The sequence below is a fragment of the Lepidochelys olivacea genome (genome assembly GCF_965140295.1).
Source record: "Lepidochelys olivacea isolate rLepOli2 genome assembly, chromosome: 3".
Taxonomy (NCBI): Eukaryota; Metazoa; Chordata; order Testudines; family Cheloniidae; genus Lepidochelys; species Lepidochelys olivacea.
Window position 1 is genome coordinate 151,344,165 of NC_140413.1, and position 23,463 is coordinate 151,367,627.

The 23,463-nt window shown below is 42.7% G+C and overlaps 1 protein-coding gene across 1 annotated transcript in view; it reads right to left on the reverse strand.

Annotated features, from left to right (window-relative positions):
* Nucleotides 1-16,487, reverse strand: part of BTBD9 (BTB domain containing 9) — a 291,643-nt gene extending 275,156 nt beyond the window's left edge. Inside the window, exon 1 of the mRNA XM_084623356.1 lies at nucleotides 16,318-16,487. The gene's annotated coding sequence lies outside the window, so the exon portion shown is untranslated. The remainder of the gene's footprint in view (nucleotides 1-16,317) is intronic.
* Between the last annotated feature and the right edge of the window lie 6,976 nt (nucleotides 16,488-23,463).

Sequence of the window (23,463 nt, forward strand, 5' to 3'; positions counted from 1 at the left end):
TAGTTCAATCTCTTTATTGTGAAAGTGCAACTTACAAATGTAGATTTTTTTTTTTGGTTACATAACTGCACTCAGAAAAACAATGTAAAACTTTAGAGCCTAGGAGGCCACATACTCCTACTTCTTGTTCAGCCAATCATTAAGACAAACAAGATTGTTTACATTTATGGGAGATAATGCTGCCGGCTGCTTATTTACAATGTCACCTGAAAGTGAGAAAAGAAAAGGAGTACTTGTGGCACCTTAGAGACTAACAAATTTATTAGAGCATAAGCTTTCATGAGCTACAGCTCACTTTGAAAGCTTATGCTCTAATAAATTCTTAGTCCCTAAGGTGCCACAAGTACTCCTTTTCTTTTTACGGATACAGACTAACTACTCTGAAACCTGAAAGTGAGAACAGGCATGCACGTGGCACTTTTGTTGCCAGCATTGCAAGGTATTTACATGCCAGATATGCTAAACATTCGTGTGCCGCTTCATGCTTCAGTACCAGTCCAGAGGATGGGCTTCCATGCTGATGTCGCTCGTTAAAAAAATAATGTGTTAATTAAATTTTGACTGAGCTCCTTGGGGGTGGGGTGGAGAATAGTATGTCTCCTGCTGTTTTACCTGCATTCTGCCATATATTTCATGTTACAGTAGTCTCTGATGATGACCCAGCACATGTTGTTCATTTTAAGAAAACTTCCACTACAGATTTGACTAAATGCAAAGAAGGTACCAATGTGAGATTTCTAAAGATAGCTGCAGGACTCGACCCAAAGGTCAAGAATCTGAAGTGCCTTCCAAAATCTGAGCGGGACGAATGTGGAGAATGCTTTCAGAAGTCTTCAAGAGCAACACGCCCATGCGGAAACTACAGAACCTGAACCACAAAAAAGAAAATCAACCTTCTGCTGGTGGCATCTGACTCAGATGATGAAAGTGAACATGTATCGGTCTGCTCTACTTTGGATTGTTATTGAGCAGAATCCATCATCTGCATGGATGCATGTCCTCTGGAATGATGGTTAAAGCATAAAGGGAGATATGAATCTTTAGCGCATCTGGCATGTAAATATCTTGCAATGCCGGCTACAACAATGTCATGCAAACACCTGTTCTCGCTTTCAGGTGACATTGTAAACTAGAAGTGGTAAGCATTATCTCCCACAAATGTAAACAAACTTGTTTGTCTGAGTGACTGGCTGAACGAGAAGTAGGACTGAGTGGACCTGTAGGCTCTAAAGGTTTACATTGTTTTATTTTTTAATGCAGTTATTTTTTGTACATTATTCTACATGTGTAAATTCAACTTTCACGATAAAAAGATTGCATTACAGTACTTGTATAAGGTGACTTGAAAAATACTATTTTGGTTTTTTTTTTTACAGCACATATATTTGTAATAAAAAATAAATATAAAGTGAGCCCCGTACTCTGTGTTCTGTGTTGTAATTGAAATATATTTGAAAATGTACAAAACATCCAAAAATATATAAATAAATGGTATTCTATTATTGTTTAACAGTGCGATTAATCGTGTGATTAATTTTTTTAATGACATGATTAATCACAACTAATTTTTTTGATCGCTTGACAGCCCTAATTATAACGTATCACCTAGTGGCAGATCTAGAATCTATATCCCCATCAGGATTTCCACATCCTACATTTTAGGAGTCCCTGCTTTTCACTTGAATTATGACTCTTAAGAGTAGAACCAGATGAGTCTCACCAGAACTGGCATAGATCTTCCTGCTACTTTCTCATCCTCATGGGAAGCTGGGAGATTCATACATGGCAGTTTATGGTGTAGCAGGATATTCGCTTTCCCCCCTCCCCCCCATCTATTTACTTCCATGTATCTGCCCTACACTCTGTTACATCCTCCTTTCCTTTTGACATCAGTGTGTGGAGGGATGTGACCAAACACACACAATGGGTTAATTTTTCTAGGTGTGTTTGAAATCAAGTTGACAGAAAAGATTCATCTGGCTCTCCACTAACTTTATTTCCAACATCTGTAGATGCTGCCTACCCTGGTAACTGAGTGGGTTAAAGATGAATAGCCTTCACCTCAAGTCAAAACAGGTAAAAAACCTCTGGATTAGCAAGTGGCAGTTTGTATTCCTGCAAGAATCAATGTGTAGCCGCAGTACTCAGACTAAGGCTCACAATCTGCAAGTGGCCCTTTAATGTGTCTCCTGCACATATTAAAACCCTATGAGATTTAATTATCCAATCTAAGTTATTAACCAATCAGGACGCTTTTACTATGTTATTAACCAATTGCAGTTGATAAAATAATAACACTTGATCATTTTGCTGTGAGAATTTTATATATGTAAACAAACTAAATATTTCCCATCATACGGTTTAAATATGAATATATAGTACTATAGTAAATGCAACAATGAATTCACACTACTGTGGCTCTTTTGGGTAATGCTGACCGCTAATTTGGCTCCTGAACCACTGAACTCTGATTATCACTGGTGTACAGGATGATAGGTAGAATCTGGTTTGGGGAGTATTTCTGGGAGGCTTCGCCATTTAGACAATAGATGTGATTTGCCCTCTAAAAGGAACAATGTTGTGCTAGTCAAGAGTATGGACTACAACTATGCTGATTGCTGAAGACTTAGCGTTCCAAGAAATGGATTGGTTACTGGTGTGGGAGTTTTTCAAATTCTGTAGCAACGAAGGATTGAGATGACTGATAACTTGATATAGATCAAGTGTTGGGGGTTTAGAATTTACCTTTCAACCTTGACTAGGGCACTGTAGGATACTAAAGCTGGTTTGAAATGGAGGTTCTGGTCACATTCAGTGCATAATCTGTTTGGAATAAGGCCAAATACCATCATTATTTAATCATAAATGGCACTGCCTGATCATGCCTGCATTGCAGACACACTGCAGGAAGTTGCCAATGATGCTATATGGCTGATCTCTGCCCGGCTGGTTACTCCATTAGATATAAATCCAGGCAGGGACAGGGACAATATGTGCCCATACTTTTTAATGTTAAGCTGCAGCGTAGGAGGTGACTCACCCCTGAAAATGAATTTGAATACACCCTAGTATCAAATTAATCTAGAGATCAAGGTGATATACAGGCCACCTTACAACTCTTAAGATTTTTCTCAAAATGATTCAGCTTTGCATTACAGCCATCAAAATTAACAGTCCTAGGAGATGTTACTACCAAGGATGACTCATGTATGCAATTTTGCAATCTCACCACTTGCACAACAGCTACAAGAGTACCCCAGGCAGTTTCAGGCACAAGCTGTATTGGTCAGCACACCTTTAATTTGATATTCAGAATTGGTTTGGAAACTAAGAACATAAGAATGATTGTACTGGGTTAGACCAATGGTCCATTTAGCCCAGTATCCTCTCTTCCTACAATGGCCAATGCCAGACACTTCAAAGAGAATTAATAGAACAGGACAATCATCAAGTGATCCATTCTGTCATCCACTCCCAGCATCTGCCATTCAAGAGGCGGAGGGACCTCCAGAACATAGGGGTGCATCCCTGATCATCTTGTCTAATATCCATTGATGGACCTATCCTCCATGAACTTATCTAGTTCTCTTTTGAATCAAGTTATATTTTGGGCTTCACAGTACTCCCTGGCAACAAGTACCTGCTGCCTATTAATTTCATTGGGTGACCTCTGATTCTTCTGTTATATAAAGGGCTAAAGAACACTTCCTTATTCCCTTTCTCCACAGCATTCACAATTTTCATAGACCTCATATTCTCTCCTCTCTCCACCACCCCCCGTTAGTCGTCTCTTTTCCAAGCTGAACAGTCTCCGTCTTTTTCATCTCTCCTCATACAGAAGCCATTCCATACCCCTAATCATTTTTGTTGCCCTTCTATGTATCTTTTCCAATTCTAATATATCTTTGGGATGGGGCAACCAGAATTGCATGCAGTCTTCAAGGTGTGGGCATGGATTTATATAATGGCATTATGATGTTTACGGTCTTATCATCTATCCCTTTCCTGATCCTTTTAGCTTTATTGACTGCTGCTGCACACTGAGCGGATGTTTTCAGAGAATTAACCAGAATTACTCCAAGATCTCTTTCTTGAGTGGTAATAGCCAATTTAGACCCCATCACTTTGTATGTGTATTTGGGATTATGTTTTCCAATACGCATTACTTTGCATGTATCAACATTGAAATTCATCTGCTATTTTGTTGCCCAGTCACCCAGTCTTGTGAGATCCCTTAGTAACTCTTCACTCTTCTGCTTTGGACTTACAAAATTACTCAAGAAGTTATCATCGGCAAATTTTGCTACCTCACTGTTTAGTCCTTTTCCCAGATCATTTATGAACATTGAACAGCAAAGATCCCACTACAAATCCCTGGGGGACCCTGTTATTTACCCCTCTCCATTCTGAAAACTCACCATTTATTCCTTCCCTTTATTTCCTGTCTCTTAACCAGTTAATGATCCATGAGAAGACCTTCCCCTATTTATCCCATGACTGCTTACTTTGCTTAAGAGCCCGATTCGGTAAAGGACCTTGTTCAAAGGCTTTCTGAAACTCAAAGTACGCTGTACCCACTGGGTCACCCTTGGCCACATTTGTTACCAATCTATTAGAATTCTTTGAGGGTGTCGAGGCATGATTGCCCTTTACAAAAGTCAAGTTGAATCTTTTCCAACAACTCATGCTCATCCACGCATCTGATAATTCTGTTTACCAGTTTTCCTGCTACTGAAGTTAGGTTTACCAATCTGTAAGTGCCAGTATCACCTCTGGAACCTTTTTAAAAATCAGCTTTATATTAATCATTATTTAAATCAGCAAGCAGGAATCCTTGATTTAAATCATTAGTTCTGATCTAATTTAATGGTTGGTAACTGTGATGCTTCTTGGGGTATTCAAGGCGGTGAGTCACTTTGTAACCAACTACCTCCAGTGCTAGGGAGTCTTGCCTATGTTAGCTGGGTATTGGCTGCCTAATACAATTAGTCTGTCAGCCACTCACTCTTCTCTGGGCTACACCAGCTCTGTCTTTGCCTGGCAGGTTGACAATAGATTTACCTCAGCCTCCAAGTTCCTTCAAAGTGTACCCTTGTGGTGTCCAGCCCCTGATCACTGGATACTGAGAGAAATCCCAGATCATCTCATCCCAAAGTTACAGTGTACCACAGTTTACCTGTTTTACCTTAGACCACTGCTCCTACATCACACACAACACTTGAATCCAATTATAAACCAAAAGCGTATTTCTTTAAGAAAGAACAGAGATTCAGATCAAAACCAGTGTGAGAGATGGGAACAAATGATTACATAATAAAACATCATAGCATGCATTCTAAAGACTAAACTAACAAGTTATCAGGTTTCAGAGTAGCAGCCATGTTAGTCTGTATTCGCAAAAAGAAAAGGAGTACTTGTGGCACCTTAGAGACTAACCAATTTATTTGAGCATAAGCTTTCCTGAGCTACAGCTCACTTCATCAGATGCATAACAAGTTATCGTTGTGTCTAAACCTAAGGAAACTGTCTACAGAACTTTTTCTCACCCAAAGCTCTCTCCAGCACTTTCAACCAAGCCTTGCCGAGGTCCCCTTTTCATGAAGCAAACTTACTGCCAGTTTACTTCCTCGGTGAAGGATACCAGGGTCTATTTTTTCACCCCCAAATATACCACAACAGATCTTTGATGTTTACGTCACAAAAGGTACCATCCTCCTCCTCCCCCCTCCCCGCTGTTTACTTTTTCTGTTACTTTTCTTCTGAAGTTTCCACCAGCTCCTCATTAGCATTTGGTTTAGAATGCTAATACAATCCTATTGTATGACATACAATACACAATGGTCCCCACAGGAGATGTGTGTCTCCCACCCCTCTGTCTGGAGGAGTTTGTTTCAAGACACACTACCTTTCAGTGACCTGTTTTTAACTACAGATCTAGAGAACATAACTTTTAGTATAAAACACATAGTTCTGAACATATTTTCCAAACATACATCTCACAATGGCTATGAGGACCTGTGTGAGACATGCTTTAATGTCTTAATCCTTACACTTTCTTTCGTTGAACCCAGAGGATCCTATACCCCTATACACACCAGTGCCCTCTGCCAGTTGGCATCCAGAGTTTCTAGGGTCACAGTAACCGTTAAAACATGTTGATTTGCATCTAAATATACCTTTTCCACTAAAACTGATATATTTTTGCTCACCAGGACAACATACTATAGCTATACATATTTATGCAGTTATATAGCTTAACACACATTTATTCAGGTTCTTAATTTTTACATGTTTTATGATGTTTGCAAATAGTGAATCCTACCTTTTATTTTTTACTTGTGATGTGTCAAGTTGCATTTCGATTGAAATTGGAATTCAATTAAAATGGGCAAAAAATAAGTTTTATTAGTTAAATAAAACTACTTTAAATGTCTGAATATATAAGAAAATAAACTGACCTGATTGTTTCTGGTTACCATATGCCTCAATATTTTAGAATTAGTAGATATCATCTTACAGCACATTTTAATTATATATTGGAAGAGGAAGACAAATTGTCCGGCTTTTTCAACTCCTAATCAGTATGATGGGATAACATGGTTTTGGTAATTAAATATTCATGGTAAACAGGCCCAATGGCCTGTGATGGGATATTAGATTGGGTGGGATCCGAGTTACCCAGGAAAGAATTTTCTGTAGTATCTGGCTGATGAATCTTGCCCATATGCTCAGAGTTTAGCTGATCGCCATATTTGGGATCAGGAAGGAATTTTCCTCCAGGGCAGATTGGAAGAGGCCCTGGAGGTTTTTCGCCTTCCTCTGTAGCATAGGGCACAGGTCACTTGCTGGAGGATTCTCTGCTCCTTGAAGTCTTTAAACCACAATTTGAGGACTTCAATAGCACAGACATAGGTGAGATGTTTTTTGCAGGAGTGGTGGGTGAAATTCTGTGGCCTGCGTTGTGCAGGAGTTCAGACTAGATGAACATAATGGTCCCTTCTGACCTAAATATCTATGAATCTATGATATCTTTGGTATCATCTGCAGTCTATATGAAAACCTTATTATAGATTCATAGAATATCAGAGTTGGAAGGGACCTCAGGAGGTCATCTAGTCCAACCCCCCTCTCAAAGCAGGACCAATCCCCAATTTTGCCCCAGAACCCCCTAAATGGCCCCCTCAAGGATTGAACTCACAACCCTGGATTAGGAATATAAACAAAAATATTGTGTTGGTATACGTGATGTGACACTCCATATTATTTTTAGAAATATGCTTATGATATAAATATGGCAAAACTAAGATATTTTATGCAAGATGGCTCACATAAAATTATCATTGGAAAGGTTATGATTTACTGAATGTGATTATCCAATTTGTATGCATGTATCATTTCTGTATCTGGAGTTAGGAATATTGACTATGTAACAATTACAACTATGGTTATACTTGGAGACGCCAACCAGACAGTAAGCAATCGGCCTTGATAGGTCATTAGGAAAAAAGCTTTGAAGATGTGGATGTCCCATCTTCTGGAAGTTCCTTCCTGTGGACATTGCAAATGTAAGCAGAGTCAGGATGAGCTCTACCCTGACATCTGGTGGCAAGTCATGGTAGGTTGTGGAAAAGAACTTCAGGGGCTGATCTCATTTGCATAGGCACACCCACCCTGCCTAGATGGTCACTTTGGCTGCTGTAGGAGCCCCAGTTTCTCTGTTATAGGGGCAGGAATAAACTGTTATTATCCTGATTATGTGAATCAAGGACAGTGGAACTGTACTTGGCCTTTTGTTATGATGCAGGGACTCACCATCACCTAAGCAGCACTCGCTAGGCAAGGGTCATGGGATCCAAAACCCAGTGAATAGAGAAAGGTTGGGGACAGGTATTAATACTTGGTGGTATGGGCCCCTGGTGAGGGCCTTACATGCTAAATGCACTTCCTCCTCTCACCACTGTGGAATATCAGAGCTAATTTTGATTCCATTAGGAGTCTTGTTAGACTGCTGAGCCAAATTCACTTTGGGCTAATAGTGCACCAGCACTGAGGCTCCCCTACTACAAGCTGAAATCACAAGAGAGCTAAACTTACTAACAGCTGAACTCATTGAGTGTTGTGTTAAGTAGTGGGGGAGCCTGAAGATATATTGGGGAGCAGTTTGCGGGACGGCTGGCAAGCAGAGCGGCTGGTGGAGCGGAGCAGTTTGTCGGATGCCTGGAGCAGCTCATGGGGGCAGCTGGCAGAGCGAAGCCCCATGGAGAGGTGGGGCAATAAGCTTTGGACCGTATAAGGTACCCCTTAACCTCCTCCATCTCCACCGAGGTTGTGAGGTAAAACTCTGCAGATAAACTTTCAAACTCTGGGGCTGCCCTGACCAGGGACAGAAACTTTTAGGTTGTGGGACTTTGGGTGATTTTGGGTTGCTGGACTCAAGAACCAAAGGGAAAGGACACGCCCCAATTTGCTTGGGGTGGGTTTTTTGCTCATAGGTTGTGTTATGAATCCTGTTGGTGGTGTTTCCCCAACATAATGCCACACTGTTTCTCTCTGTTATTAAAAGGCTTTTTGCTACACTCAGACTCTGTGCTTGCGAGAGGGGAAGTATTGCCTCTTGGAGGCGCCCAGCGGGGGTGGTATATATTTGTCCCAGGTCACTGGGTGGGGACTCGAGCCGGTTTTGCATTGTGTTATTGGAATGGAACCCCTAGATACTGAACCCAGCCCTTGTTGCTGCCAACTCTGATGGGCAGAAGGGTTACACAAATAAACCTGGTTTCATGGTTGCTTTGACACTGCAACGTCAGGTGATGTCACCTGGTACAAGGAACCACCTTGGACACTACTGGTATTTTTCCACTGGAAACAAAGGCTTCCTGCCTTATGTAAATTCTATTTAAGGCTGGGGAGTAAGGCAAACAGGCCTCTTCTCCATGCCCTCCTGCCCAAAGAAGAAAGACTTCTAAAAGTACCTGAAGAGACAAAGGAACTGAGCTGTGGGAAAGGCAAGGGCTGAGTCCAAACTAAGACAGGAGTCTAGTCTGTAAAGAGAAATCACTGGAACTCTAAGCTACAGAAACTCTGCAACTTGACTAAAACAACATTTAGGGTGAGAAATTAAATTTTGTTACCTGTTTCTTGAGTATATGAAGCTTAGTTTGCATGTTTTGTTTTATTTGCTCAGTAATCTGCTTTGTTATGTTTGCTATGCCTTATCACTTAAAATTTATCTTTTGTAGTTAATAAACTTATTTCTTGTTTATAACATAACCCAGTTTGTGCAATTCATATCGGGGGGGAGAGGGAGAAAGAAGCTCTGCATCTCTCTCTCTCCATATTGAGGGAGAGGGAGAATTTTTATGAGCTTGCACTGGGTAGATCTTTCTATACAGCGCAAGACAATATTATTTTGGGTGTACTTTCCAGAGGGGAGCTGCACTTGAGTGCTGAGCAATTTCCTAGCTGAATCTTCCCATAGAGAGCTGCTTGCAGACCCTGTGAGTTTCTACAGCTGGTGCGTCCCTACCTGAGCATGTGTGTGCTGTCAGAAGCCGAAGAGCCTGATTCAGCAAAACAGGGAGAGGGAGCCCAGGCTAGCGGAGCAGGCAGGTTCAATGAAACCCCAGTACATCAGGGGGGCGCTGAAAGGGGGGGGCGCGGGGGTCCCAACCCGCCACAGTATAATTATAATTTTAATCAACAAGCAGTAAAAACAGATCAGATTATGTCTCTCCATTCTGCATGTACAGCATATAATTTTATCCTGATACATCCCTGCAATTACCATTAAGGTCAATTGGAGCTGTGCGCGCATAACTGAGGATGTAACTGGCTCTAGCTAATGACAAGTAGTAAATCAAAGTAATCCATATAGTATGTACATCACAGAAGTTAAGACATTCTGAAATCTCCTGATTTCTGAAAATTAATGTAACAGTGTTACAATTTAAAAAAAAATGTTTTTGTTTGCCTTGCCCCCTACTCCCTTCTTGTGGGAGGGGGAAATTAAAAGAAAAAAAGGGATTTGCTCACTATTCTCTCCCCACTAAGCTGCCTTTTGCTGACAAAACTGTGTAGTGTAGACAAGGCCCAAGTGTCCACATGGGGAGTTAATGCGCACTAGTTATTCTGCACTAAATTTACAGCTTACTTTTCTCTGCACTAACTTTCCCACATAGATAAGTCCAGAGCAGCTTTTTCTGAGTAGCAGCTATTCCACAATGTACAGTGGTAATAGATACTTAGACCCTGAAAGCACCTGTTAACATTACATATACACATTGTTCTTTATATTCCAGAAGCACTTAAGAGAGTCCAACCAATGTTAGGGCTCCACTGTGCTAGGCACTGTACTGAATCACAGTAAGCAGCAATTCTAAAGAGTTTGCATTCTAAACAAAGTGCGGGAGAAAGGAATGCAACATGTAAGCAGAAGTTGGACAACTGAGACACAGAGGTTAAGTGCCAAGAATTGAACTCAAGTCTCCCTTGAGTTCCATAACCTTTAGACACTATAGTAATTATATTTATACAATTCAAAGGCAAAAAACTACATTAACATGAAGTTGAGGTTGCACGGTGGTATGTTGATAAATGCAAAATAATGCACATTGGAAAACATAATCCCAACTATACATACAAAATGATGGCATGTAAATTCACTGTTCCGCTCAAGAAAGAGCTCTTGGAGTCATTGTGGCTAGTTCTCTGAAAACATCCACTCAGAATGCAGCAGCAGTCAAAAAAGCTAACAATGTTAGGAACCATTAGGAAAGGGATAGATAATAAGACAGAAAATACCATAATACCTCTATATAAATCCATGGTACAACCCCATCTTGAATACTGCAAGCAGACCTGATCGCCCTATTTTTTAAAAAAATACATTGGAATCGGAAAAGGTACATAGTAGGGCAACAAAAATGATTAGGGGTATGGAACAGCACAATATGAGGAGAGCTTAAAAAGACTGGGACTTGGAAACAAGACAAGTAAGGGGAGATACGATCGAGGTCTATAAAATCTTGACTGGTGTGGAGAAAGTGATTAAGGAAGTGTTATTTACTCCTTCACATAACATGACAACTTGGGGACACCAAATGAAATTAATAATCAGCTGGTTTAAAACAAATGAAAGGAAGTACTTTCTTTACACAATGCACAATCAACATGTGGAACTCTTTGCCAGGAGATGCTGCGAAGGCCAAAACTATAACAAGGTTAAAAAAAAAAAAAGAGAGGTTTCAGAGTAGCAGCCGTGTTAGTCTGTATTCGCAAAAAGAAAAGGAGTACTTGTGGCACCTTAGAGACTAACAAATTTATTTGAGCATAAGCTTTCATGAGCTACAGCTCTCTTCATCAGATGCATTACAGAGATTAAAATTTATGTGAGCATAAGCTTTCGTGTATTTTCTACTGTATGCATCCAATGAAGTGAGCTGTAGCTCACGAAAGCTTATGCTCAAATAAATTTGTTAGTCTCTAAGGTGCCACAAGTATGCCTCTTCTTTTTGAGAAAAAAAAAAGAGAGAAATTCCTGGAGGAGAGGTCCATCAATGGCTATTAGCCAGGATGAGCAGGGATGCAACACCATGCTCTGAGTGTCCCTAGCCGTGGTTTGCCAGAAGCCAGGAGTGGACGACAGGGGATGGACCACTCAAAGACTGCCTGTTCTGTTTATTCTCTCTGAATCACCTGGCATTGGCTACTGTCGGAAAACCGGATATTAGACTAGCTGGAGCATGGGTCTGACCCATTATGGCCATTCTTATGTTGTCCCCCTGAGGGAATGCTCAGTTGAGCAAAACTCAAATGTCTGAAACCAAGGAAATGCACAGTTAAGGCTGCCCATGGAACCTTAACCCTCCCTTCTTGGAGCAGTGCCCCAGTAGGTCTTATTAAGACCCATACCTTTGCTCTGCCAGTACCATAGTTGCTGAAATGTACAAGCTCTTCACCTCTTCTTACAACCAATTCACTCTCCCCCACAGGATTCCATCTAACGCTTTTAAAGGACATAAAAGTATAAGAAAAAGAAAGGAAAAAAAAGGTTGCCCATGCCATATCCTCCCTGGTCCCTTGGAAATGGCAGTAGCCAATGGGAATTATTTGCATATACTCCAGGTACAATCAGTGTGTCAGACATTATGTGTACCTTCACTAAAGAGTGAAAGCAGTAGTTAGGTCCTGTTGGTAAAGGTGTGTTTGTGATAATAAGGACAGGTGTGGATTATCTTGAGGTGTGAGACAGACCTGTGATTATGCTCTGAAGAGATCTCTGTTTGGCACACTTCAGTGTATATGAGCAAAGAGAAGAGCTGCATGTGCACCTTTGGGATCCATTATGCATTATTTCAATACAGAATTATGTAGGTTATGTAAGTAGCAAGGTATAGGGCTTTTATTACAAGGATTATTGTCAGCAGTGAGGTGGAATATGAAAGGATTTTAATGTTATAATGATGGTATAGTGAAAGTGTAGGTTGAGAAGGTATCCTATGAATAAGTGTAAGGAGGTTGCAAAAGGCTGTGAAGTGGTTCTTAAATTGTACATGGGTGGTACTCTTTCTGCAGAGTTGGTTAAGTGCCTGTGTGAGGTCTGGATCTGGAACCTCCTGAATCTTAAGCCAGGTCAACACTACATACCTATACTGGTATAACTACACCACTCAGGGGTGTGAAAAATCTACATCCCTGAGCAACAGGGTTATACTGACCTAACTCCGTGTGTACAGTGCTATGTCAACGGGATAGCTTCTGCTGTCAACATAGCTCCCACCTCTCAGGGAGGAGGGGATTAACCAAAGTGCTGCAGCCACGCAGCTGTAGTGCTGTATGTGAAGACAAGCCTTTCTAGTGCCAAGGGCTAACGTTACTTGTGTCTATGTGCATACTGAGGCACTGCTTGAAGAGGGTAAAGGGAAGGTGGCATGGGCAACCTTCCACTCCCTTTATATCCTTTAACAGTATTAGATGGAATCCTGTGCGTAAGAGTGAATGGGTTGTAAAAGAAGCTGAAACATACATGCTCTTCACCAACTGTTGAAATTGTTCTTAAATACTATTCACTATTTGAGCCACCAAAAACTTAGTAGGGGCCATGCATTACCAAAGGTAAAAACTGACTGAGACCATTTTGACCCACATCACAGCAACAGCTGGATCTCTAGTTCTCCACATACACCAAAAAAACCACCCTAGAAATTAAAAAACCCCCACAAACAGCTATTTTATTCGGGGATTATATCTCCAGAAACCTTGGCTCAAATGACCTCCAATTTGGGTCACTAATCCTACTCTGCATTCCCACAAGGCCCAGCAAATTAAAAAAAAAAAAAAAAAAACATGAAAACATGTGGATTTTAAAGCATTGTCCTTTAAACAGGACAGATAGGGGGAAAGGGCTCCTCTACACATCCATCTGCAGCATATAAGGCTCTGAAAAGCGTGAATAAGAACATGCCATGGAGATGAATACAACCTGAACTAATAATTCAGGCTTGGTCTACACTGGAACTTCATCGGCAAAACTTTTTGTCGTTCGGGGGGGGGGCGGTGTGTGTGTGGTTTTTTAACACCCCTGAACGACAAAAGTTTTACAGATGAAAAGCACCGATGTGAACAGTACGTTGTCGAAAGCTGCTGCTGCTGCTCATTGGGGTGGAATTTTTCTGTATGCAGGTGAGCTCCCTCCTGCCGACAAACAGCAGCTACATTGCTCACCTTTTAGCAGCATGACTGTAGCAGCACAGCCGTGTTGCTAAAAGCTGCATAGTGTAGACATAGTCTCAGACATGAGAACCACTTCATTTATCCCAGTGGTTGTTTCCATGTCCCTCCTAAGTGTTTCAGAGCCTGTGATATGCATTAAGTATGCCCATTCTCAGCTCCCAACACAAAAAGCAAGGACTTCCCTATATCCTGGCTCATATGGGGACAGGAAGGAGATCGAACTCTCCCAAAAGGTCAAGCTGCCCCCATCCCCCAAAACTGGCTCACATGGAGCAGGGTAGGGAGGGGGGTGTCCAACCTCTGTATATGTGCATGGGCCCTGCGGATCTTGGCATACACAGACAGCAAAGAAAGGGGCTCAGTCACCCCAAGAGGAGCAAGCCCCCCTATACCCCTGCTTATATGAGGGGGTAGGGAGGGTAGCTCAGACCCACAGAGAGGGGCAAGAGGTCTCCAGATATGGGAACACACACACAAGGGGAGAATATGGCGCTGACAGGTACCCCAGCCTCTATTCTACACCAATCCTGCTGGCACTCACCCCCATGTCCCCCTTCCCAGTGTCCCACCCCTCCAAAACCCATAATCCCCAAGCCTCCCTCACCCCTCTTCTACTACTCACCACACTATTTATCCCCATCCATTTGCTAAAGATCCAAACCTCTCTCCATCTATTCCCTCACTCCTCCATCCCCTAATACCACTCCCAGGAAGCATTCGTGCTAATTTTTTCCTCCTAAAGACTTTGATTATACCCCCCCAAAAATGGAATTGCCACCACAATTATCCCACTCACAAGTTACACCAACCTTCAATCACTTAACCCATTCACTCCTTTTATCTTACATGGGGACTTATGATTAACTTATCCTGTTATTAGACAAGGTGGGTGAACTAATATCTTTGATTTGCTCAACTTCTGTTGGTGAGAAACAAACTTTACACAGAAGTCCGAGGAAGAGCTCGAAAGCTTGTCTCTCTCACCAACAGAAGAAGTTGGTCCAATCAAAGATATTAGCTCACCCACCTTGTCTCTCTAATATCCTAGGACCTACACAGCTACAACATTAAGTTATTAAGCAAGGGAAGTTATCCTTAGTTATGTTAATTGAAGGATTAGTTCACAGCCAGTCTCAAAGAGGTCAGTGATTCATTCAGTCATTAGTACCTATCAATTTAGCAGTACAAGGCAACAGAAATCTTTTTTGGGGGGAGGGAGGTTGTAACATCGTAACCCTTGCTCAAATGATCCCAAATTTGGATTACTAATGCTACTTTGCACCCTCATGAGGCACATCAAATTTCAAAGAAATGTGAAAAGGAGTACTTGTGGCACCTTAGAGACTCACAAATTTATTTGAGCATAAGCTTTCGTGAGCTACAGCTCACTCACGAAAGTTTATGCTCAAATAAATTTGTTAGTCCTAAGGTGCCACAAGTACTCCTTTTCTTTTTGCGAATACAGACTAACTCGGCTGCTACACTGAAAGAAATATGAGTAACCCTTTGGATTTCAGAGCACTGTACATGCTGTAAGACTCAAAGCTTGTAAATGGTGCCATTTTTCTGTACTGGTGCGTGCATGCTGTAAAAAAAACAAAACCAAACCCCATCTTAAAAACTTTCCTCAATTTGGGTTCCCCACAGACTTAGTAGATACCATGTACCAACTTAAGAAAAACTCAGATTGGGACCATTTTGAGCTGCAGCACATCAATAGTTTGATCTTTAGCTCCAAGCCAAAAAAAAAAAAAAAAAAGCCATCTAGAGACTCTCAAAAACAGCTACTTTTTTCTAGGCTTCTGTCGTCACAACTGCTACCTCAACTGACCCCCAAAATTGGAGTCACTAGCGCTACCCTGCACTCTCCTCAGGCACACTCAACTCCAAAGAAATCCAACTAAATCCATCGATTTTAGGGTATTTGGAGAGGTCAAGCAGAAGTCATAATGCAACTTTAACTAGACTGGCACTGCCAGGGCACTAAAACAAGTGCTAGTCTCTGAAGTGCCACAAGGACTCCTCGGTTTTTTTGCTGATACAGACTAACACGGCTACCACTGAAACCTGTCACACTATGGACGTTGCTTCCCCCGCGCCCCTTTCCTGCTCCCCACTACAGGCCATTTCAGGTGCACTCCCTCCCTCGCACAATAACAGGGTTTCTACAGCGGGCCCCCGTTTGTGCTCCCCAGTGCCGGGGACCACGAATTATCCCCTCACAGCGCTGTGCCGGGGTCGTATTCGCTGGCCCTGACATGGCGGCGGGCGGGTGCCAGCCGCGGCCGGAGGGGAGGCAGCGGCTCGGCCAAGGGCCGGTCGGGACGGAACAGCCTAAACACCGACCGCGGCGTGCAACCCTTGACACACAGGAGAGCAGGCGCCCAGGCCGGGACCGCGAAATCCCCAGAGGACGCACAGAAGCCCTCAGGGGGCGGAGGGGCCCGCCCCCCGCTCACACGCGGCGAGGGGTGCGCGCCCCGCCACCACCCCTTGCCGGGGCTGCGCGCCCCCTTGGTGGGTGGGGACAGAGGACAACCCCGGGCGATGCTGCGCCGGGCCAACAACAACCCCCCCAGGACTCACCGGCCGGAGCGGTGGTAGCAGCAGTTGCACCCTCCCCTTCCTCGGCTCGGCACCGCGGCGTCACTACGTCATCCCCCCTGCACGTTGAGCTCCCCTAGCAACGACAGACGTGCCCCTACGTGCTGACGTACATAGCAACAAGGGAGCCGGCGTGACTGGCTCTATAGCTACGGCCTCGGGACGCCCTAGGCTTGGGAGCTGTGTGTCAGCGCTGCGGGCCCGTTCCCATCAGCCCCGGCGCCCCGCTGGGGTCAGTAACAACCTGCCTCATTGAGCCCGGAGTCGCTGAGCACTTTCCCTCTCTGGTACCCAACCCAGGGGCAGCGGAAACGAGTGAGATCGTGGAGATGGGTGGGGCCTTCTCCTCAGCCCCGCCCCGCGGCTGGGTTCCCCCCCCCAAAAGAGATTTTAGTTTGTGTAAAAATTATTTCCTGATGGTAATTTTCCCTTTACTAAAAAGAAAAGGAGTACTTGTGGCACCTTAGAGACTAACCAATTTATTAGAGCATAAGCTTTCGTGAGCTACAGCTCACTTCCTCAGATGCATATCGTGGAAACTGCAGCAGGCTTGATATGTACACAGAGAATATGAAACAATACCTACTCCCACCCCACTGTCCTGCTGGTAATAGCTTATCTAAAGTGATCATCAGGTGGGCCATTTCCAGCACAAATCCAGGTTTTCTCACCCTCCACCCCCCCCACACAAATTCATTCTTCTGCTGGTGATAGCCCATCCACAGTGACAACTCTTTACACAATGTGCATGATAATCAAGTTGGGCTATTTCCTGCACAAATCCAGGTTTTCTCACATCCCCCCCACCTCACCCCCATACACACAGAAACTCACTCTCCTGCTGGTAATAGCTCATCCAAACTGACCACTCTTCAAGTTTAAATCCAAGTTAAACCAGAACATGGGGGGGGGGGGGGGTTAGGAAAAAACAAGAGGAAACAGGCTACCTTGCATAATGACTTAGCCACTCCCAGTCTCTATTTAAGCCTAAATTAATAGTATCCAATTTGCAAATGAATTCCAATTCAGCAGTTTCTCGCTGGAGTCTGGATTTGAAGTTTTTTGTTTTAAGATAGCGACCTTCATGTCTGTGATTGCGTGACCAGAGAGATTGAAGTGTTCTCCCACTGGTTTATGAATGTTATAATTCTTGACATCTGATTTGTGTCCATTTATTCTTTTACGTAGAGACTGTCCAGTTTGACCAATGTATATGGCAGAGGGGCATTGCTGGCACATGATGGCATATATCACATTGGTGGATGTGCAGGTGAACGAGCCTCTGATAGTGTGGCTGATGTGATTAGGCCCTGTGATGGTGTCCCCTGAATAGATATGTGGGCACAATTGGCAACGGGCTTTGTTGCAAGGATAAGTTCCTCGGTTAGTGGTTCTGTTGTGTGGTATGTGGTTGTTGGTGAGTATTTGCTTCAGGTTGCGGGGCTGTCTGTAGGCAAGGACTGGCCTGTCTCCCAAGATTTGTGAGAGTGTTGGGTCATCCTTTAGGATAGGTTGTAGATCCTTAATAATGCGTTGGAGGGGTTTTAGTTGGGGGCTGAAGGTGATGGCTAGCGGCGTTCTGTTGTTTTCTTTGTTAGGCCTGTCCTGTAGTAGGTAACTTCTGGGAACTCTTCTGGCTCTATCAATCTGTTTTTTACTTCTGCAGGTGGGTATTGTAGTTGTAAGAAAGCTTGACAGAGATCTTGTAGGTGTTTGTCTCTGTCTGAGGGATTGGAGCAAATGCGGTTGTATCGCAGAGCTTGGCTGTAGACGATGGATCGTGTGGTGTGGTCAGGGTGAAAGCTGGAGGCATGCAGGTAGGAATAGCGGTCAGTAGGTTTCCGGTATAGGGTGGTGTTTATGTGACCATTGTTTATTAGCACTGTAGTGTCCAGGAAGTGGATCTCTTGTGTGGACTGGACCAGGCTGAGGTTGGTGGTGGGATGGAAATTGTTGAAATCATGGTGGAATTCCTCAAGGGCTTCTTTTCCATCTGGACCCATGGAAAAGAAAATAACAGAACGCCGCTAGCCGTCACCTTCAGCCCCCAACTAAAACCCCTCCAACGCATTATTAAGGATCTACAACCTATCCTAAAGGATGACCCAACACTCTCACAAATCTTGGGAGACAGGCCAGTCCTTGCCTACAGACAGCCCCGCAACCTGAAGCAAATACTCACCAACAACCACATACCACACAACAGAACCACTAACCGAGGAACTTATCCTTGCAACAAAGCCCGTTGCCAATTGTGCCCACATATCTATTCAGGGGACACCATCACAGGGCCTAATCACATCAGCCACACTATCAGAGGCTCGTTCACCTGCACATCCACCAATGTGATATATGCCATCATGTGCCAGCAATGCCCCTCTGCCATATACATTGGTCAAACTGGACAGTCTCTACGTAAAAGAATAAATGGACACAAATCAGATGTCAAGAATTATAACATTCATAAACCAGTCGGAGAACACTTCAATCTCTCTGGTCACGCAATCACAGACATGAAGGTCGCTATCTTAAAACAAAAAAACTTCAAATCCAGACTCCAGCGAGAAACTGCTGAATTGGAATTCATTTGCAAATTGGATACTATTAATTTAGGCTTAAATAGAGACTGGGAGTGGCTAAGTCATTATGCAAGGTAGCCTGTTTCCTCTTGTTTTTTCCTAACCCCCCCCCCCCCAGATGTTCTGGTTTAACTTGGATTTAAACTTGAAGAGTGGTCAGTTTGGATGAGCTATTACCAGCAGGAGAGTGAGTTTGTGTGTGTATGGGGGTGAGGTGGGGGGGATGTGAGAAAACCTGGATTTGTGCAGGAAATAGCCCAACTTGATTGTCATGCACATTGTGTAAAGAGTTGTCACTTTGGATGGGCTAACACCAGCAGGAGAATGAATTTGTGTGGGGGGGGTGGAGGGTGAGAAAACCTGGATTTGTGCTGGAAATGGCCCACCTGATGATCACTTTAGATAAGCTATTACCAGCAGGACAGTGGGGTGGGAGTAGGTATTGTTTCATATTCTCTGTGTACATATAAAGCCTGCTGCAGTTTCCACGATATGCATCCGATGAAGTGGGCTGTAGCCCAGGAAAGCTTATGCGCTAATAAATTTGTTAGTCTCTAAGGTGCCACAAGTACTCCTTTTCTTTTTGCGAATACAGACTAACACGGCTGTTACTCTGAAACCTTTCCCTTTACTGTTACTCACACCTTCTTGTCAACTGTTTGAAATGGGCCATCCTGATTATCACTACTAAAGTTTTTTTTTCCTCCTGCTGCTAATAGCCCACGTTAATTAGAACGAGCTGTACTTAGGGTACCTTAGAGACTAACAAATTTATTAGCGCATAAGCTTTCCTGGGCTACAGCCCACTTCATCGGATGCATTCAGTGGAAAATACAGTAGGAAGATCATAGAATCATAGAATATCAGGGTTGGAAGGGACCCCAGAAGGTCATCTAGTCCAACCCCCTGCTCGAAGCAGGACCAATTCCCAGTTAAATCATCCCAGCCAGGGCTTTGTCAAGCCTGACCTTAAAAACCTCTAAGGAAGGAGATTCTACCACCTCCCTAGGTAACGCATTCCAGTGTTTCACCACCCTCTTAGTGAAAAAGTTTTTCCTAATATCCAATCTAAACCTCCCCCACTGCAACTTGAGACCATTACTCCTCGTTCTGTCATCTGCTACCATTGAGAACAGTCTAGAGCCATCCTCTTTGGAACCCCCTTTCAGGTAGTTGAAAGCAGCTATCAAATACCCGCTCATTCTTCTCTTCTGCAGGCTAAACAATCCCAGCTCCCTCAGCCTCTCCTCATAAGTCATGTGTTCTAGACCCCTAATCATTTTTGTTGCCCTCCCTAATCATTTTTGTACATATATACACACACAGAGAACATGAAAAAATGGGGGTTGCCATACACACTATAACAAGAGTGATGAGTTAAGGTGGGCTATTATCAGCAGGAGGAAAAAATAAAAACCTTTAGTAGTGATAATCAAGATGGCCCATTTCCAACAGTTGACAAGAAGGTGTGAGTAACAGTAGGGGGAATAAATAAACATGGGGAAATAGTTTTACTTTGTGCAATGACCCATCCACTCCCAGTCTTTATTCAAGCCTAAATTAATTGTATCCACTTTGCAAATTAATTCCAATTCAGCAGTTTCTCCTTGGAGTCTGTTTTTGAAGTTTTTTGCGGTAGTATTGCCCTTTTTAGGTCTAATCGTGTGACCAGAGAGATTGAAGTGTCATTACACTAAGTAAAACTATTTCCCCGTGCTTATTTTTTCCCCTACTGTTACTCACACCTTCTTGTCAACTGTTGGAAATAGGCCATCTTGATTATCACTGCAAAAGGTTTGGTTGTTGGTTTTTTTTCCAACAATTATTATCCTGCTGATAATAGCTCACCTTAACTGATCACTCTTGTTATAGTGGATATGGCAACTCCCATTTTTCATGTTCTCTCTGTGTGTGTGTGTGTGTGTATATATCTTCCTACTGTATTTTCTGCTGCATGCATCCGATCAAGTGGGTTTTAGCCCATGAAAGCTTATGCTCAAATAAATTTGTTAGTCTCTAAGGTGCCACAAATACTCCTTGTTCTTTTTGCTGATACAGACTAACAGGGCTACCACTCTGAAACCTGCCACCTTAATTACTCTCGTTAGAGTTGGTATGACAATCCCCATTTTTTCATGTTCTCTGTATATATCTTCCTACTGTATTTTCCACTACATGCATCTTATGAAGTGGGTTTAGGCCACGAAAGTTTATTCCCAAATAAATTTGTTTGTCTCCTAAGGTGCCACAAGTACTCCTTGTTTTTTAGCGAATACATGTTTTTTATTGGCTTTTGTTAGTTTGTCATGTCAACATTTCAGTTTTAATAATTATTCCCTAAAGGTTTAAATGAGTCCCTGTTAATCTTCAGTAGCTGAGGTGGTATACGACAAATCAACAACAGTTAGACTTTGCTTCTTTCCATGAAGCAGAGATGAAAGCTCTCTCTCCTTTCTCAAATATTCAAGAGTGTGATCTTGCCATCAGTCACCTCAACTACTATTTTAGTTATATTTTCATTTACACATATTAGTCACCAAGAAGCCCAAACCACAGCGTCTTCCCATGCATTTGCACAGAAACAATTGACTAAATGCATGTTAGTTAAAAATCATATTAACTGTCTCTAAACCCACTTATCTCCCACCTCTGCTCATTCAACCCCTCATGTCGTTAAACACTCAACAAAGCAGAGCAAGAAACTGTCACTCATCCCATTTGTGGAATAAGATATTGTTCAGTCGCTTGATTACAGGACTCCATACAAAATTACTCATTCACATTTCCAGTCACACATATACTTTGATATGTAATGGAGTCATCCCTGATGTAATACTACAGAAGAACAGTGCACCTACAATGTAAACTGTGCTCATAAGCATCTAATTTTGAAATATTAACAAGATTTGTCATTTTGACCTTGGTTAGGCTTTCCTTTGACTTTCACTTCGGATTTCTTTCTTTAGTACCACAAAAACTATGTAAATTAGTTCACTGTAGAAAACTCCACTCCCACCACTGGTGCAACTAGTGGACTAAATAATCTCCTAATGCAGTGCTACTCAAAGTGGTGGTCCGTGGACCGGTGCCAGTGTGTGAGCCATTGGCTGCCGGTCTGTGCGCACATTGGAAAAAAAAGATTGCCGGTCCCCCACATCAGATAGCTTGAGAAGCACTGTCCTAATGCACCATGGCAAGCCTGGAGATCTTGGAAATGCAGGAGGAAGAAGCCACAGTTAGCACTCCTACTTCTGTTATTTTACTCAAGACTCATTTAGAGCCGTGTTCTGATCATAGTAGCAGTGTGACAGGCTCTCTCTACTTTGTAATCAGATGTGTGACAACAGCTTGCATAGGCATTCCTGTGCTAGCTTTAATCTAGCTAGAGTGGCTAAAAATAGCAGCAAAGATGTGGTGGTGCAGGCTTCACCAGGGGCTGCACAAGCCTCCCTGGAGCCCTGAATACATGCTCACGCTTGCAACCTGCCCTGGGGTCCATGCTGCCACATCTTCATTGCTATTTTTAACCATGCTACCTATATTAAAGCTAGTGTGAGTATGCATACACCAGCTGCAATCATACTTTTGGTTACAGCGTAGACACACCCAGGAACATGAGTATGCAAAACCACTGATAGTGTGACCAGATCATGCTTGTTCTGTTCAAAAAAAGGACTGAACTTAATTTGACTTTAGGGTGTATATGTTTCAAAAGCACCTAACTCCTATTTTCAAAAATGATTCAGTCACTTACAAGCTAAGTCTTATTGAAAGTTAATGGGACTTAGCTGCTTTTGACTTCTGTCCTTATTGTAAAAAGAAAAGGAGTATTAAGGTGCCACAAGTACTCCTTTTCTTTTTGCGAATACAGACTAACACGGCTGCTACTCTGAAACCTATCCTTATTGTGTTACACCCTATCTCGAAGCCCCATTCTTCTGCTTTTCTCAAAACTGTTTCCATGTTGTTTCCTATGCTTGTTACACACTCAGGTCTACTCTGTCAAGACACTCCCATCATTTCAAATTCCTCCTAAAAACCTTCGGTGATGCCTACAAAATGTGAGGCAACAACTACAGGAAAACATGACAACCACCAAAACGTATTTATGCCCAAAATGACCAATGCTTCCTCTTATTGCTGTAACCCTTATCCTTTTTGGCTACATCCCATTTCAATTGTTTATTGAACACTCTCTTCCCAAAATGCATCAGCCCACTTCTAAAGTTATTTTGTGAGCTCTTCAAATCAGTGATATCTTTTTTAAGTGTGTAAAGTAGTTAGCACAATGATGGGTGCTGTAAAAAATAAAGAAGGGAGTTTCAATTAGCACAGGGGAGGGGTAGTAGGATTGTCTTTCCAAATCCTAAATACTTGTTCCCTATGTCAGAGTAATAAGCGTATGACATAAGATGAGGTTGCCTAAGATGCTTGAGCCCTAATGACTGTTTTTAAGAGTTCTCTCAGATTGCCCTTTCTGCATCTCTCAAAATTAATCTAGAGGATTTGCTTTAAACGTGAACTTTGTGGCCATTGAATTGTTTCCTGG